Raw genomic sequence first — 14984 nt, 5'->3', positions numbered from 1 at the left:
GAGCAACACGCAACACGCGCAAGAATAAGGGATGCAATCGCGACTCGCTATGCCACTCTTAAGCTCGCCAAGCAACAATGAAATTAACATAACGCTACTAGCAAAAATATACTATGATACAATGACCCGTACTACCTATTGTAGATATTTCAGAAAAAATATTTGAATTCTCTCCAACAACAAGGAGTACTTCACTCGGATTCTAGATAATAGAGCCATAATCGAGTACGCTACGAACTAACGTATCGTGTGAATCGCCAATAAATTATTAAAGTGACACGCGCTTCGCATAACGAAGCCGAGCATCCTTACAATGTTTGGCAATGTGCATACAAAATACCCATCTCTGCTCGAATGGCACTACCAAGTCATCGACGGAAGTATATATGCTTAAAACAAATATGCCTAAACTGTAAGAAAATACCGCAGGGCAACAGATCTTGAAAATATGACAACGTGACACTTGACGATTTTCAAATACGAATTTGTGCTAATACTCACATCATCAGAATATAGCACATATTTTGAGTTATTAATTGTATGCATGTCGTTGATAAAGAGCAGAGGACCCAGATTGGATCCCTGTGGTACTCCAGAATGAGCGAAATATTAAAACAACAAATTAAATGGCTAGAAAAAAAATAAAATTCCAAAAATCAATTCTTTTGTAACATGACAGGCGTAAGCCCAATGCGTTACAACGGGGAAATCTGTAACAACTGAGTAAGTCAATCAGACATAATGAATACCTACAAACAGTGGCGCAGCCAGGATTTTGTCAAGAAAAAAATCAAGATAATTTTTGAAATTTATATTTAATTAACATAAAATCACAACATATACAAATAAAGGATATACGTAATAAAAATATGCTATAAAAAAAATTATGAGTTTTTGGATCTGGGGTTCATACCCCCCGGACCCTCCCTTCACTACGCTACTGCCTACAAGTAAAAATTAACCACCAGACTGCAGTTGGGGCCGGTTTTTTTTTAATAATAGCGCATTTTCATAAATAAAAATTCGAGTGCCGCTTCCGGGGCTCGAACCCACAACCTTAGAGTCACTAATCTGAGATGTTACAGACTATGCTATATTTAGGGATCAATCACTCATTTGAGCGATGAGCATCGATGTATATTTAACATAATATTATAAAATATGTCTTCTTTGTTCGATGGGGGGGGGGGGGACATTATCATATAGAATTCCGTACCATACGGTCTATCAGGACATTCTTTATTTTATATTGGCAGAAAATCCTTATGCGTTTAAAAGAATCTTTGAGGAAGAAAATTATTAACGAACAGTTTTATTTCCGCGGAAATCAACTTAATATTTTAATATGAAAGAGTATAGGTCTTTTAATGTTAGATATAGAAAAAGCTTTCGTCACAGTATGGCATTAATTATACAAAAACAAAACCCCTGACAATCTGCTATGTTTAATAAGCTCATACATAAAAAGTAGAAGCTATATTGTTTCACTAAATTTTGAACACTCGAAACCACGTAAAATTCCAGCTGGAGGTCCTCAGGGAAGTTTATTCGGACCATTTCTCTTTATCTTGTATACAGCTATTTTGAATAAATTACAAAAATTTTTGTAATTTATTTTTAGAGGTTAGAGGTGGAAATTTAAAATCAATTATTTTCACAAAACATAGACAAACTCTCCCACCACTTCTCCTGAATGAAGAGGGCAATAACGTAAAACGGAAAACAAGCGTTAAATGCTTAGGCTTACACATGGTTTCTAAGTTTAAATTTAATATACATACATACTTTAGAACTTCGCTCTAAGGGGCTTGCTGCCATTGCGGCCCTTAGACCAATATCAAATTTTAATTTATAAATAATTAACTAGACACATTTTAACATATGCCTGTCTGGTGTGGAGTAACATTAGTAATACTATTAGTTCTAAATTATAAGTCATTCAAAACAAAGCTATAAAAATCATTTATAATGTACCTTTTTATACTAATCAGTCATAAAATAGCAACTATTAAACAACTAGAATGTATTTAGCGTAACTACACTGACCCACTAATCTCATGTAACGGTGACTATGCAACGACCTCAAATTTAAATACAAGCACAAAATGCTAAATACAACATATCAATAGTTCTCCAATAAAATGTACTCAAATTATCACTTGATTTATTAAGGTTTTTTTTGTTTCTTGTATTTATTTTGTGCTCTTAAATTTTGACCATAAATGACACGTGTATTATATATAATTAATATGTTTGTATAATTATTTATATTATTGAAATAGTTTATAAATAAAACTGGAAGCTGGAGTTGCTGCATTCCACAGGATGCATCAAGGAAACGCATAATAACAATCGATTTAAAATGTTGAACTTCACTAAATAATAATAATCTTGGCGCTCAACGAGATAATGCTATATAGTTTTATTATCTCGAACCCAAAACCATAAAACAGTTTATTTTAAAAAAAGCAAAAAATCACTGATCTCAGAAACCGACGCGTGAATTCCTAACGCAGAATATGCACTTACCACACAGTTTGCTAATTTGAATGCGATTCGCATACACCAAGCTAAGTACAATAGAAACACGTAGGTATGTGTAGAAAAAGTTTTCTTTCATCCGACCAATACCGAAAAGCGATTCCAAAGGAAACAGCTGATGCCGAGATTTATGACGAAAATAATGGCTCTTGTGTCAGAACGACTAGGGACTAAGCCATAGTAAACCTAATAGTTCGCGAGCCACGCGATTTGCATACAACTGACGTTGACGTTGTTTGTCTTTGATGGTTTTCTTCTTTAGTATCTTAAGAGTAAGCTGTATAATTCTAAGTATATATGGCAAAGTTTAGTCAAACAATAGCATTATTTATGAGTTCAAAGTAAAAAAAGTTTACTTTCATATTGAAAGGTGCGATTTTTTTTAGATTTTACATGAAAGTTGTATTTTTTATGGCATCAGAATATAATTCAGACTTTTTCATTTCTGACACAATGTAAATCTAGTAACACAGTTACTTGTATAAACGGATTAAACGGTAAATAATTGTCACAAATATTAGTTGTGAGGTTAGATTAGTTTGTTATCTTTTATTTTTTTAGAGGCTCATCGCGCGTTTTATGTTGTATTTTATATGAACAGATTGTTGGCGACACCTGGCGGTAAACATCTGTTGGTGCCTGTGTGTAGGAGAGCCATTTTTTGTAAATAAGAAGGTCCTTGGAGCAAACATGCCCTGGGGTGTAGGAGAGCTGGCAACTGCGCGACGCGACGGTCCCAGAGACCTCAGCTTCATTTGTGCTTCGGTAGGTGGATACCTACTATAAAATAAATTGGAAACCTAATAAGAGACGTTTTTATGTTTTAACGACGTTAAAATAATTGAGCCTAGATTTTTTTAAATTGCTTAAAATAAAGTTTCAGAAAGCTCCATTTAAAATTGCACACTGGGACAAATAAATTATAATTTTTTATAAAAGTAAAATGGTGATCTTGTAACATAAAGAATTTCAGAAAAGAGGATATAATATACAATATTAAAAAAATGTTACGGAAAAAAAACAATGGTGAAGTTAGATTAAATTAGATGTCAATGAATTTGTTACACAATTGCTTCAAATATAGCAATTTAATTCATTTTTATCACAGAAAAAGACATGATTAAATAATAATTACACTTATTTCAAGAACTTATGTAAAATATATTGTTTTTTAAAAGGTATTATGAGCCATAGAAATAATAAAAACACTAGATGAATACTTCCCATTGATAAAAAGTATAAAATAAAAAAATTAACGTTTCATAAAACACATAATAAAAGTTCATTTTAAGCTACATAATTCATAAGAATGAGCTTTTAATGCTGCTATTAAATTATTAATTATTATTTTGTACATTTAAAAGCCCTTTAATTTACATATTTTATTTTTTTATATAATCTGGTTTAATTAAATGGTTCATGATTCATCTGCATTTTAAGGCATTTCTTATAAAAAATATCTTAAAAACGACGGTTCAAATTTATTTTATTATTTTTTGTGTCACTATAATTTTTTTTATATTATGTTTACGGTTTAAATTAAAAATTGATTCTTGTAAATAAACAAATATTCAATATACAGATTTCAAACATTTTTTTATAGTTTTATAGTACAATTAAATTAATAAGCGAATCCATGTGTAACGCATGAAGTTGGTTGCAAGTGAATATATATTGATTATATATATTTATTCTTATTAATATATCTATATAACACACATAGCTAACTTATTTTAAGTAATTAGATATAGATACTTTTGATTCATGAAAATACAGAATACACGAGCTATTGTTTCAATTCTGTAAACAATTAAGAATTCCCGACTCAGATTCATGTCTCTGTAACACAATACATAATTGTTTATAAAAAAACTGAGATAATATTTCCGAGAATTATTTGAGTTTTACCATAAAATCAAACTTTAAAATACAATATGAAATCGAATGTTTTTTTGAACTTCCTGTATGACAATGATATAATATATTTACAATACATTACACCAAAATAAGCAGTGTTTCCTGAATCCGGTTTAAACGGACGGATATTATCATTTCATGATAAATACAGCTTAAATTACACACTAATTAAGCACAGTATTATCACTCAACTTTCAAAAACATTTTACCTCTGGCCTATGGAGTACTGCTAAGAACGAAAATCCGATATTTAAAATAACAGATATCATGCATGATGATGAACCGCTACACATCGATCGAAATTTTTGATGAGGCCGTTTTAATATGTCTCAAGAATATCTATGTAGTGTAATTTGTAATGAAAATAATGATTTACAAGTATAAAATCGGATCACACATTATTAAATCGTAATCCTCGAGAGTGTATGAGGGTGGGGGTTGTAAAACGAGCCCTCATATGGAGCAGCTGCTTTATTATTTTGGACTATTTTTTTAGTACATAACGGCACGGGAAATATTATGCTTACAATTCGTACGATATTAAAAATATTTCGTCTGAAAGTTACTATCAGAAACTACAATAAGGCTTTTGATTCCAATAACTTATTTGTAATACTATTTTTTTAATAGCTAAGCTAATAATATTATTTTATTTAATTCGTATATGTGAAGTCTATGATCAATATCAGATATGTCACATTTACTTGCTTTTGTGTATAATAAAAAACATTACATAATATTTATATTTTAGTTTTGGATATATCTTTGTTTAGTTTCAATCTATATATAGTATATCTGATAATGAGTTAACTTTATTGATTGTAATTAAGAACATATATAAAGCAATCTGCATAACAATCAAAACAATGCGTTTCATATAGCTTTTTAGGGTAACCAACAACTATAATTTTTTTTTATAATTAAACTTATAACATAATCAATTAATAATTTTATTTTTTAAATCTGTATATGTGACGTTTATAATCAGGGCTGTGGAGTCGTTAAAAAAAACACGACTCCGACTCCGATTCCGATATTTACCAACAACACGACTCCGACTTCGACTCCGACTCAAAAAAGTTTAATTTTATCAGGTATTTTTGGTGTTTTTCTACACGTTTAATATTCATACGCTATACACATTTATTATTACGCAATTAAAAATTCATAAATTTCATAATTTAAAAAATGCTCGGAGTCGCTCATTTTTCACGACTCCGACTCCGACTCCAACTCCGGCCAAAACACCACGACTCCACGACTCCAACTCCGACTCCACAGCCCTGTTTATAATCAATATCAGATATGTCAAATTTACTTGTTTTTGAATACTATAAAAAAAACATTGCATCAAAATCAATCAATAATATTTATACTTTACCTTAAAAATAATTTAATTTAAAATTTAGTTTTGGATGTGTCTTAGTTTAGTTTTAATCTACATATAGATTAAAACTAAACTTATGTCTTAGTTTAGTTTTAATCTACATCTGATAATGAGTTAAATTTATTGGATTGGTTGTAATCATGCACAAATATAATATAACAATCAAAACAATGCGTTTGATATAACTTTTTGAAGTGACCAAAAACTTTAACAATTTTTTCATAATTAAACTTATAACATAATCAATTATTAATATTATTTTATTTAATCTGTATATATGACGTTTAAAATCAATATCATATATGTCACATTAACTTTATTTTTACATATTAAAAACGATCAATAAAATTTCTTTTGTTAAAAATCATTTAATTTTATTTTATTAACCAACAAATTTAACTCTTTTTTTAATAACTATACGAATAATATGATTAATTAATATTAATATTTTATTCAATTCACATAAATAAATATTAGATATGTCATGTTTACTTTCTTTTGAGTATACTAAAAATCACGGAATAAAATGTTTTTTACATAAATTTTAGGTTTGGATGTATTTTCTTTTGATGTTACTCTACGTATGTATATATCATATAACGTAAATAACCACTGAATATATCACCCAAATAACAATGTCTGACTTAAATATATATATATATATACAAATATAGAAAATAAAACACGAAAAATGGACTTGATCATATGCACATATAAATTTGATAATAATACTGTTGCAGAATATCACAAAAATACTTTAAACTTCATTTTAATCAAAATCTGATCTGAATATATGCGCAGGTGTGGAACGCACTGCTGCTGGTGAAACGTCTTCAACGCATGAGCCACGCAGTATCAATAAAACTTACAAGCGAATAGTAAACCGTTACTTTGGTAATAATAGCAACCGTAACATTAACGCCGCGATAATAATACGTCGACGAACAACCGGACGGTTAGTTCAATGGTAACAACTTGCATACTGTGGGGGTATAACTACAGTTTTCCTTCACTCGACTGAGTTTTAAAACCATTTATTTAGTAGAAGCAAAGTCACTTTTTATATATTATAAGATTCAATATTTCTGAAGAAGAAAAAAACAAATTGGTAAGATTTTAAGAAACTTGTTATGACAGCATATTATAAATGCAGGAATGGAGACTCTAATAAACCTTAAAAATAAATTAGTATTTTAGCTATCCTCATAGTTTTCAACTAATACAGCATATATAAATGCTTTGAAAGGACTGACCGTTTAAGCAATATCAATACATATTTTAATTGGTAAATAATTTCATATAGAAAACATATACAATAAAGCCTAAGGTGTGATTTGTATTGCAATAGGTGCATAAATGTAAGAGCTCGATGGCACTGTATGCTTTGTAAAATTACCCCAGTTGTCAAAAAAATGTAAAATGGTCTAGAAAAGGTTAATCAGATACCTGTACAAAAAGGATTAAATATATTATCCATTTTTATTTACAACAAAATTTTTATAAGTTATGTTGAGATATGATTTCCTCGAGTCGCGTCGACGAATGTACTTGAGAAATCACTTATTCATGTGCCACCTAATTAGCAGCGTTTGCCTTCCCGAGTATTGTTTAACCCTTTGGACGCGGTTTTGAAGTCGGTTTTTATTTTTTTATGAATATCCAGATTTGGGCCCTTCAAGAACAGGTCCCGGGAATTTGTCCCCATCCCCGCCTGTGGACATATATGTTATACGCCACCGAATAATATTATTTGACAGATTAATTCAGAGCGGATATAAGGCGATTTGAGAAAACTAGCGAATTTAATAAAATGACAAAAGGATTATAAAATTTTAAGAATAACATTATGTCACCAAATACCCAAGCTTGTAGCCAATTTAATGCGCCTAGTGTTATTGTTTAACTTCTCCCCTCCAAAAGAAGTCGGGGGTTTTGTCTTATTGTTCGCGTGCGATCTTGACCTTCGTTGAAATACCGTCTAATCGGGCTGGAAGGACCAGCGAAGCGCTTAGATCGGTTTACATATTTTATTGTCTCGCTACATACATTACAATACATAGACTAATCCCGCATCCGAGCTTCTTAGAAGCCAAAGGTATGAACTCCCGCTCGGGTTGGTCCAAACATAAAACAAATTTTGACAGGTATGTCCTTACTATTATCTAAGATTGTCAATAACACAGCTATTTGACCATTAAACAATTTGTTGCAAGATATTGATTTATTCTCATTCAGGTACTAGCAGCTATTGAACGAATTATGGTCTTAAAAATAATATTATTATACATATGTAATATGTATCTATATTTTTCTGTACTGGTGCATTAGCATAACGCTGTTATTCCATGACAGTTTTATAACCTACCGATTTCACTGTTACGTCAATGAAGAGACTACCTTCCATTCATCATAAATATGCTCATAATGCAAGATGCACACATATGGTATTAGTTCCGAATGAACCCTTCATGCAATAATTTTATACTATATATGAATGAATTGTAAAGACTGGGGTATATTTTACATAAACGATGATATGTATATCCTTCATTTTTGGTTTGCAGTGCTTCACATTAAATTTCACCATGGAATTAATATTGTGTTACAAACATATTACTAGTACAATGTATTAGAAATCATTTTCTGAATTCAAGGAAAAAATGGTTCTTAAAACGATTTGAATATATTTAATAAAAAATAATTTTAATAATTCAAGTATTTACAGATCTTAGATCTTATCTATAATATATAAAAGAAAATACATATGCCTGTTTGTCACAATTACTCTTCCCAAACTGTGAACAGTAGCGACGTGACATTTGCACGCGTCATTCTGTCAGTCGTTTCTAGATCAAGTTGAATATAATATTGAAAGAAATTTGTAATAACAGAATGAATAAAATTATTTATGCAGTATCTTTAATTATTTGAATTAGTTCATCTGTATTGAAATTTCGATGAAAGTTTCTAGTATTTTATTGATTCGTTTTAAATCTTTCGTTACGACATGCCAGGCTATGCGTTACAAGTCACTAGAAGGAAATCAGAAAAAAATATATGTGATTTGAACTCTTTTTAAGTATTAATCACTGATCGTGATGGTAATTTTGCACTATAAAAAATTGCATTTTTGTTATGAAACAAAATGTCAGTTAACATGTTCTTGTGGTTTGTGTCGTATTGCGTTATTATAGGTAAATCCTCGTTAATTATATATTGACTATAATATATAATTAACGAGGTACTAGCGTCATGGAAACAATCAAACCTCATAAATTAAGTATGAAATCGATTCTAACCTATATTATTAGACAACCAGCAATTCTTATATTGAAACACAATAACGGCCGATGATACCACATGTGAACCATGTATATTATTTTTAAGGCATTGTTTATTTTAATTTGTTTTATATGCAAAGAAGGATCGACCTTTTATGGAGACTGACACTATTTCATAGTCTTTAAATTAAAAAAAAAAATTTAAAAAAATCATGTTTTTAAATCAAATGCAGTTTTTATAAGTTAAACAATTAATCACTTATGATTATGTATAGAACAAAATTAACTGAATAATGCATAGAGCGTCAATTTTATATCTTATACTTTTAAATGTATTGTTTTAGTTGATTTTTGAATAGTTAGTCCTACATTTTTTTATTTCGCATGTAGTAACCCTAGACATGCCGGGTTCTTAGTCTCGGAGAGTCATATCTACCGTTTGCATGACACGCGATAAACGCCTCTAAGGTAATGTCTTTTTGAGCGATTATCGCGTGGCAGACATCCGTCCGATAATTCATTATGGCACTACACTGCAGCTGCAGTGTGTATGTATTAGACATACAATCGCAAGTATGCATGTATGGGTAAGTATGTGCCATGACATATTCGCCCGAAACCGGGTCTCTTCTCAATGAAGAAGGGCGGGGTCAGTCTGGTTTCCCTTCCTTTCGGAGTTCCCGCATCCATGCGTGTTTAGTCTGGCGCAGAAGTCGCGCAACGGCGGCACGCGGGCGGCCGGATGCCGAGACAAAGGGCCGACCCCTGCCTGCCTGTTCACTCTGCAGTACTGCCATTTTCCGGGAGGTATTAACCCTCTTCGCATTTGGGGGGAGTTTGTTGGTGTTTTACCCCAATATTTCTTACGTACAGACGCGGTGTGTGCGTAAAATTATTATTATTATTACTTCGGCTGACATGTTTTGCTCTTCTAGCATATGATGGTATATTATTTTATACCAACCACTAATGAAACCAGCAGTTGACGTGGGTATTAAAAGAACAATACGTTTCATACACATATGTCTTTTAAAGTAAACATTACATTGAACCACTGAACAATTTGAAATAGAACGTTCAGTTAGTTTTACTTGAAATCGCAACTAAGCATACTCACTAACGCAAAAGTCATATAAACATATAACAATAGCTACAATGGTTATTGTCTTATTGTTACTTTAACAAATAACTATCTTAAGTATTATAAACTAAACACTTAAATAAACGCATTTGTCAATTAATATTATTATTAGATTTTAATTTTTATATTGCTAGTCGTTTATTTGTAAAAATATACTAAATTTATTTAAATAAATTTTGAGTGGTATATATATATGTATGTACATAAGAATGTGTAGATTTTTATTTTATTTTAATAAATATATATTATAGAATATTAATGACCTCCTTATTTTTTTCTCTAGAGTTTTTTTAAGTTTTTGTAAGAGCCGGTTATTATCAGGATGACTGATTTAGATTACGGCAGTTATCGTGTCCTAAAAACCGTTTAATCCCACATAAATGACAAAAAACGTAAGAAAAAAAAAATTCTTATAGCCACCATTTCGAAACAAAAAACAAGTCATGGAGAAAAAAGAAAGGAGGTCAAAAATGTTCCATGATATAAATTTATTACAATGAAATTAAAATTAATATTTTTGTCATATATATTGAATTTAACAGTTTCAGGACAATTGCTGTAGATTTAATAAAAGTTGTGACTCCTATAATAAGAATAAAAAAGTTTTTTTGTTAAATAAATAACTGCCAGTCATAATTTTTTCTAAAAAAAATAATATCGCGGCTAATTACTTTAGCCAGCCGCTTTCACAAAAACAACTTCGGTAAAAACAAATAATACAGAAAAAAGTAGAGGTCGTAAATGTCATGATATAAATTGCAATGAAATTAAAGTTAATATTTTTGTAAATTATATTGAATATAACTGTTTTGTAACACGATAACTGCCGTAGATTTAGTAAAAATATGAAAAATTTAAGCTTCTATAATAAGAATAAAAATTTCAAAAATTCAAAAATATTTTTTGTCAATGTTTTATTTAAACGCAATAATTGATTTTTTCAAAAATCGGTAATATCACGGTTAACTACGTTAGCCAGCCTGTTTTTGCAAAAACTTGAAAAAAAATCCATCTTTGATTTTAAAATAATCATAGAGAAAAAAAGTAGTGGTCGAAAGTGTTCTATAAAATAAATTTCAATGAAATTAAAAGTAATATTTTTGTCTTATATGTTGGTGGCACGAAAATTCTCGTAGATTTAAAACCAAAGATGACAAAATTGTAGCTTCTATAATTTAAATAATAAAATAATTTTTGTCAATGTACTTTTAAGCGCAGTAACTGTTATAGTTTTGATTTTTTATTATTTATTAATATTGCGGCAAATTACTTTAGTTATTGTGCTCTTACAAAAAATAGAATTTCAGTGAAAAGGTCGAAAATGTTCTATGTGTATTGAATATAACTACTATTTTATGACACGAAAACTGTAGTAGATTTAAAAAACAATATGAAAAAATTGTAGCTTCTATAATATAAATTAAAATACAAAAAAGCCATTTTTTCAAAAATTTGGTAATATTGCGGATAACTACGTTAGCCAGCCTGTTATCGCAAAAACATAAAAAAATGCAACTTTGATTTTTAAATAATCATAGAGAAAAAAGAAATTAAATTTTAAATAAAATATTAAGATCTGTCCCTATCTACTGAGATGATTATATTAGTAAATTTTGTAAGCAGTGAGAGGTAAAGACGTATAATATACAGAGCTATTAAATATTGTATTCAAGCTTTTAGGAGCCAAATAATTTTTATATTCGAGTTATTTATCTATAAAAAAAGTTACTTTTTCAAATGGTTATTTATTGTTTGCAAATCAGTTACTGAACGATACGCGAAATATATAAATTAACTAAAAAATATGGTAGTAAAATACAACTTTGACATCAAGGACGAATCCCTCCTTTTACACATGCGCACGTTACACCTTCCATATATTGTAGTCGGACATTATTTTCGTAGTACACACGCGTAGTATTATTCCAAGACTTTACGGCGATAAATACACATGCGTTTTAAACTATAAGTCAAATTTTGAGCCTAATTGCATGTATAAATACGGCTCATAATCGCGCGTTGTTTAGATAGTGTTTACGACGTTTTATATGGAGCGGCACTTAAAGCATTCCGGTTTTGGTTTTGTGCGGAGAGATATGAACGAGAATAGCGAGTATTAGTCTTGCCACACGCGCGCGTAAAAAAAATCAAGCAAAAATAAACCTTACGCGTATGTCGATAGAGTTCATTTATCCGTACATGAATACCGCATGCAAAAATCGACCGAATAGCTAAGGCCGCAAGGTCCACATTTGAATATAGGAGACCACCCAAAATTTTCGTGGCACCGTGCGGGCCAACTTCCACGAATCACGAGTTTGGAACACGCAACGTTGAGCGTGCGTCCGCTTTGCCGTTTATTTTTTATAATAATTATTTTTATTACGATTTTGTGAGTGTACTATCGCGATAGCACACACACAATGGCGAACCCCAAAAACGCAAAGGGTCGCTCCGTCTCGCTCTGATGCATTGTAAAAGCGAGATGAGGTTCAATACGAGGGGTGCTGTCATAGGACGGGCAAAAACGACTAGATTCGAAACTGGTTTTGAAATGCAACGCTTTGCTGGTTCGAACGGCCATTGCGAGAAAAGCAGTGTTTCGGTCAGATGTAGTTAAAAAAAATAGGACAGTTTAATACTTATATTTAGCACATTTTGAGACTGGATCAATTAACAGAATAAGAGATAAGTTTTTAAATAAGGCGCTCAAATTTAATTTTAGAGCGCATAAGTTTTTATATAAATAAATGTTGATAAAAATGATCTATTGTATTAACTATTTATAAACATCTCATGCAAGTATAAGGATACTTGTATTTTTCAACCACATCTGTCCAAATAATATAAAAAAATATAAAACTACCCTAACAAAAAATAATATATATGATAAAACACCATAGTCTAATTTAACATTTTAAAAATAGAAAATAGGATAACGTTGGTCATGGATTTTAGTTAGTTGAGAAATATTTTATAAGAACTAGAGGCATATAAACATCATTTTATTTTACACCATTTTGATTTTGTTATTATCATCATCATTTTAGAGCACTAAGCGGAAGAATGTTGTTTTTTCAAATTTAATTATTTATTTTGTAATAATTTTGATTATTTATTTTGAACATCACAATTTAATTTATGATAAAGATTTAGAACCACTTCCGTACATTTTGTCCATTTTGTGAAAGTCGCACAAGCGTCGCGTATTGCCAAATTAAAATATACAGCGCGTCGATAACTAGTTTTAAATGAAAATAATATGCGGATGACGCGTGTACAAAGTTAGTGACAGTGGCGCCACCACGCGGCCGAAGGGACTCACCTGCACCATGCGCGCTTCAATGGCGTCGGAGCAAGAGCGGTCGAAGTGGCGCGCTGGCGCTAGCCTCGGCGGAACTGCGCGCCCGGGCAACTCCTTTCCCGGCCGAAACGAACCCAGATTGGTTGAGCCATCAACCAATGGCATGCCGTCGTGGGCGCGCGAATAACGTTTAGGTTCGACACGCGCATGCGCATTAGCGACAAAGTGCGCGACGACACCAGGCGCAGCAGCTGCTCGACTGGTTCGGCGAAGCCAATTATAACGCGAGCTATTGCCAATGGGCACAAGCCGCGGCTTTTTACGATTGACAATGGCGACTAATTGACGGCGGTTCGTCTCAATTAGGCGTAACGATTCAAACGCGAGCCGAACATTTTATTTATTTACACTATGCAGCAACATCTTCAAAGACGTCATTTAGGGAGGGCAGGTGGGGATATATGCCCCACTTTGAATTTGGCCATAACATGCACGTCATTTAATGAAATACTATGAATTTGATCGAAATTGAAATATTAAAAAACGACCAATGACACTTAGACATTTTTATATACATAGTATCTACATATTTATCTGTTATCTAATGTTTTAGTTTTTAAAACCGATCATAGGTTCTCAACATTTTATTTAATTACGAAATGTATACCAGTAGTAAAAGATCAGTTGGATCATTCAGTGCATGTATTAATTTTTAGTTGATACTATTTCTTCAAAATGACATAATTTATTATTCGTACTGTGTATTTGTTATTAGTGAAAACGATTAAAAAAATTGTTTATGATTTTAAAATAAGTCCGTTTAAATACAAGCCTTTAAAATTTAAAGGCTTGTATTTAAACGGCTTGTATTCAAATGTGGCAGTAGCATTTAAAGTTTAAATGCTACTGCCACATTTGTACTGATGTTTTGAATATATCCCAAATAATTCATAAAAAAATTCTTTTCTGATTTGTCAAGGGAATGAATCGTATTTTTAGCTACCACAGTTCAATCCTCTTAATTAATACTGATATTTTATCCTCAAAATTAACTTTTAAATAAATTAATTTATTTAAAAATTAATAAATTAATTTATTTAAAACACCAAATATAAGCTGAAATACCGTGTATTTCTGCTTGTAATTGAAAACTAAGATATTGAACAGTTTTAGTTATGTTGTGTAGAGAAAAATATAATGGTTAAAATAATGTGACACCATATTTATCGTCATCAAATTGTCCTTGAGATATATTTATGATCATTGCGAGAGCAAGCCTGACTGGAAATTGCAATCTTATAAAGTTAAAAGACACGTACAACGAATTTTCGATTCAAATAAATTTGAATTGTTAATGTTTTCATTTTTGTCTTTTTTACGTATTTCAGTCATAATATATACCACCGATAAAAA

The 14984-nt window shown here is 30.9% G+C and overlaps 1 protein-coding gene across 50 annotated transcripts in view; it reads right to left on the bottom strand.

The window, feature by feature from the left end:
* The window catches only part of LOC148234439 (uncharacterized), a 68160-nt gene extending 54492 nt beyond the window's left edge, over positions 1-13668 (bottom strand). For all 50 annotated transcript variants that reach the window (XM_088187326.1, XM_088187328.1, XM_088187334.1 and 47 more), the window contains exon 1: positions 13593-13668. The gene's annotated coding sequence lies outside the window, so the exon portion shown is untranslated. The remainder of the gene's footprint in view (positions 1-13592) is intronic.
* Positions 13669-14984: the final 1316 nt, after the last annotated feature.

This window comes from Plectrocnemia conspersa, unplaced genomic scaffold (genome assembly GCF_051122295.1).
Source record: "Plectrocnemia conspersa isolate PC_06_02 unplaced genomic scaffold, ASM5112229v1 ptg000006l, whole genome shotgun sequence".
NCBI lineage: Eukaryota > Metazoa > Arthropoda > Insecta > Trichoptera > Polycentropodidae > Plectrocnemia > Plectrocnemia conspersa.
Note: the sequence above shows the minus strand (reverse complement) of the source record. Positions and strands in the feature narration are given on the sequence as shown.